Here is a 5000-nt window from a genome sequence, read left to right on the forward strand (position 1 = left end):
AACAGAGACAGTTTCTAATAGCTCCAGGCCATCTTATTTGTGTGTGTGTGTATGTGTGTGTGTGTGTGTGTGTGTGTGTGTGTGTGTGTGTGTGTGTGTGTGTGTGTGTGTGTGTGTGTGTGTGTGTGTGTGTGTGTGTGTGTGTGTGTGTGTGTGTGTGTGTGTGTGTGTGTGTGTGTGTGTGTGTGTGTGTGTGTGTGTGTGTGTGTGTGGGGGGAGTAACGTCAACAACAAGGGATGCCTGAACAAGCTGTTCTAGGAAGGCCAGCTCCATAGTTCAGGGGTTCTCAACCCGTGGGTCGCTACCCCTCGGGGGGTCGCCAAATTATTTTAGGGGGTCCCCAAATTATTTAAAAAAAATAAAAAATAAAATATATTTGTTTAAATTTTATTTTCACGATTTTTCAAAAATAGCAGACCTACAAGCTCGTAGCGCGCCACTCGGTGGCGCGCTATGAGCTTGTAGATCTGCTATTTTTAAATAGCTAAATTATAACAATGCTTAAAACACCAAAAGGGGTTCCCGCCCAAAATGGTTTAAGGTTATTGTAGCAGTCAATTTATATTGGGGGTCGGGAGGGGGCGGGGCGGGGGTCCCGAGACATTTCCGGGGGTCCCCGGCCAAAAAACGTTGAGAACCCCTGCCATAGTTGACAGTCTGGGGGCAGTTCGGTTGTTTTGGAGGGAAACTGGACACTAGAGATGTAACGGTACCATTTTTATTAAGTGGTGCAACCACTTCCTTAAGTGACTATGTGTGTGGGTGGGTGTGTGGGTGCGTCTGAGCACGAAAACAGCATGGTTGTTTTTCACCACCTGTGCGCAACCTAACACAAAAACACGCACATATTAACTGTATAATATATGGTGATTTCGGGTGTGCCAGTACAGTACAGTACAGTACAGTAGAGGGTACAGTAGAGGGACCCCCACACGGTAACTCTGTCATTTCTCAACCGTTTCGGACGCGGGGCGGCTCGCCGGAATCGGGCCGGCACCCTGGGTGCGTTCCTGTGGGCCACACGGAGTTGCACCACTTACTTTACTTTACTTACTTTTTTACCCCCTTCCCGATACTGATACCCATAACTAGGGCTATCCCGATCACATTTCTTTGCTCCCGATCCGATTGAGTATCTGCCGATACCGATTTGTCCCGATCTGATATTTATAGTTACAGTATTTGCGTATTGTGCGATACCGAGTACCAGTCCGATACCAGTGTGTAATTTAGCAAAATCCATTCCACGATCTCCGAATGCTATATAGAGTCTGGAACTACACCTCCTAAAATCCGAGTAAGGAAGCTGCTATTTCCGTTAACGAAAATATATTTTAAAATATCTTTAAAAAAAAAGTATTTCCTTTTCTGCTAAGCAACAAGCTTAGATGATTACTATTTATATTAGAATAAGTTTGCGCGACTGTAAAGACGAAACGGAAGTGGGGAGGAGGTTCCACTTCCGCTTTATATTTTACTCATGATAGCTTTTCCATTGCTCTAGAGACTGTATGATGGAAGCATTTGGAAATTGCGAGAGGCAACAGTCTGGCAACACGAGACTAGAACTTAATGTGTTCGGCGCGGGTTTTTAACTGTCCCTACTAGCAGCCTAACGGTAAGGCTGACAGAAATAGATGTGGATGTGTTGGATGAAGCTCAAATTGAACTTTACTCAGGTATCTAGTTTGTCACTGTCCGACCTTCCTAGTCTGTTATTAAAGAACAACAGTCCAATCTGTTCAGTTCAAAGCTTGTTGGAAGCGTGACTTTGAGGACATTCTGAATCCAAGGGCCCCATTAGCTCAGGGCCCCTGTGCACATGCACACTTGGCACAAGCCATTATTCATCCCTGCTTAGACGTCCATATGAGAACTTTTAAGATCTCATATGGACGTTACTGACTTTTGACTACTGCTCTCTGCTGCGTGGACCCTGGTTCACTTGCACAAACATGGACTACTAGGAGGCAGATACACTGCTGAACTTTGACAGTTGCATGTCGCCTGTTGTCTATTATGCACTTTGTGGTATGTCGAATAGGCCACATGTGTTGATTTTAGACCCAACATGCAACTAAAGAGTGCATCACAGTGTTGATTTCGTCAACTAAAACTAAGAAGAAAAATCTTCGACAACTACCTTTCAAAAAGTTCGACAACTACCTTTTTCCACTGACGAAAACGAAATGAAAACTAAGCTACGGTATGATGACTAAAACTAAGAGTAACTATATTGACAATTTCGTCAACAAATAAAAACTAGACTAAAATGTTAGGAAGGGACTAGTGGACAAGAGTCCACTAGAGTATAAGTCATTTTACACTTGGTTTGCATGCTGAAAATAGCAGATCTACAAGCTCGTTTTTTTTGCCGAGATTTTGTGCGTTTTAAAAGTTATAATAAGCCTATAGCTAGATGCCATTAATTTATTCCCTGCCTTATTTCACCTGTGGTTTATCCAATATTAATTTATAATATATTTTAATGACCTACAGTAAATCCACCCTAAACTGTGGTTAACCGTGGCTAAATCCGCCATCCACAGGTCTCTAGTAACTAATAACTCTTGAACTCAAGACAGTGATGTACGTAGACCGTATGAACTGTGACATAATGCTGTCAACTTCAGCCGCCATGGATTCTCACAAACACAAACCGCAGATCTCACGTTACACCAGTGCTTTCTTTCTGCACTCCATTGGTTGCCTGTCAGTCAAATCCAGGATCGATTTCAAAATTCTTCTAATAACATATATAAGGCATTACACAGGCTGGCTCCACTATACATCTACTGCATGCAAAGCCAAACACGAGATCTCTCAGGTCATCTGATAAAGGCCTTCTGATTATTCCTGCAACTAAACTTAAAACTAAGGGGGACCGAGCATTTGCAGTGGTTGCTCCCACTTTGTGGAACGCCCTGCCCTTTGCATTAAGAAAAGAAATGCAGTCTGTTGACAGTTTTAATAACTTTTGTTTTGCTTTTCTATTGTTGTTTTTGCCCTTGTTTTAATTTGATTGTTTTACCTTGTTGACCACTGTACAGAACTTTGTAACATTGTTTTGAAAGATGCTCTATAAATAACATTTACTTACTTACTTACTTACTTACTTACTTACTTACTTACTTACTTACTTACTTACTGTGACATCTGGTCCAGGTCGTTGCCGCAGCACTTTGACCAACTTACACAATGTCTGTCTGTCTGTCTGTCTGTCTGTCTGTCTGTCTGTCTGTCTGTCTGTCTGTCTGTCTGTCTGTCTGTCTGTCTGTCTGTCTGTCTGTCTGTCTGTCTGTCTGTCTGTCTGTCTGTCTGTCTGTCTGTCTGTCTGTCTGCTGTAACTATAGCAAAACTTACCCAGAGAAAAGAGAAAAAGAGTGTATATGAACAAAATTATGACGTAGGAAGAAGAACGAAAAGCCTCAAAACAACTGAAATCCACATTCTGTAGCTACATGTTTTAAGCATTTGTTTCATATTTACATGTCGGCTGCCACATGCATGGCCCTCGCTGGTAATGCACCGTTATCGTTCGAGAGGTTATCAATAAACAGCTGTAAACTCAACTCAATGGGACCTTAAGAAATACTTATCCCCAAATGAATGGGTCATGTGATATGGACATGAACAGCAAAGACATAGATGAAAGCAAATACGACCTGTTACATCACAAATCAAGTTATTCGATCATATCAGTCCGTTGGTCGGGGCGCCCCTTGAAGCGCAGGGCCAGAGGGGTCATCTGAATTCTGACGTGTCTCTACTTTTTCAGACACTATATAGAAATCTTTCTGTCTCTCTGTGACCTTGCTTGAGCACAGCTAGGGTGCTGGTGGTAACTGCTTAAAAGGTCTACGTCATCCCATCGCTGGCCCCATCCTCGCTGGCCTTCTGGCCCCATGCTGACAGACCGACAGTGTGCCGGTCTGTCAGCAGCTGGCGCTAATGACTGTACACCTGTATGTGATTAACCAATTCAGGACAGGAACCCCTTTTGGTGTTTTAAGCATTATGTTATGCTTTAGCTATTGAAAAATAGCAGACCTCACTCTTTCTTCTTTTTCTCCTTCTGAAATGTACACTCTGAAGCGATATTGCCCTTTGCCCCTGTTGAGTGTTGACTTGATGCCATATGTAGTCCTGAAGAAAGCAAGGATGTTACAGAGACACTGGAGATGGAGTCACTTGGAGGGGGGAGCGAGGGAAGAGGGGTGAAAAGAAAAATCCTGGGAACTGCACTTGTGTCCTATGTATACATAGAAATGCTTTTATTGTACTGCTTTTTCCAAATAAAATAAATATTATAAAAAAAGAAAAAGAAAAATAGCAGACCTACAAGCTCCGAGTGCCACGCTTATACGAGCTTGTAGATCTGCTATTTTTGAAAAGAATCGTGAAAATGTGGCGCAAATCTTATATATATATATTCTTTCAGAGTGAACGTTTTTAACTCAAATCTATCCATCTCCTCTGTGTCGATAGAACTCCATCTAATATGATGACAGCCACGTTAAAACAACGTATCGTTGCTCTCCCGTGGTGCAGTGCAAGTGAAATGTTTGTGGCTGCAAGAGTCAATACTTTTCAAACTGTTCTCCGGAACTTAATGCATAGATTCATGTGTCGCTTGGATGAGTCTGTGAATAGCATCATCGTAAAATAACAAATAACCTTGTCAGAAGCTCCACTAGATACTCCTCTAGCCTTAGAAGACATTGGCTTAAAAGCCTTTATTTATAACTGTCACAAATGCCTGTCTAACATGTACATTTGGACTTTTTTATTGTATGTATATGTTTTTCTATGGACCCGTCCCTGAGTCTGCAATAAAGGCATTCATTCATTCATTCATTCATTCATTCATTCATTCATTCATTCATCCATCCATCCATTCATTCATCCATCCATTCATTCATTCATCCATTCATTCATCCATTCATTCATCCATTCATTCATCCATTCATTCATTCATCCATTCATTCATCCATCCATC

At 41.9% G+C, this 5000-nt stretch overlaps 1 protein-coding gene across 1 annotated transcript in view; it reads left to right on the top strand.

The window, feature by feature from the left end:
• LOC306914775 (monocarboxylate transporter 12-B-like) overlaps nt 1-5000 on the top strand; it is a gene marked incomplete at both ends in the record, with an annotated part of 17154 nt that overhangs the window by 5607 nt on the left and 6547 nt on the right.

Source organism: Electrona antarctica (assembly GCF_951216825.1).
Source record: "Electrona antarctica genome assembly, chromosome: 22".
Classification (NCBI taxonomy): Eukaryota; Metazoa; Chordata; class Actinopteri; order Myctophiformes; family Myctophidae; genus Electrona; species Electrona antarctica.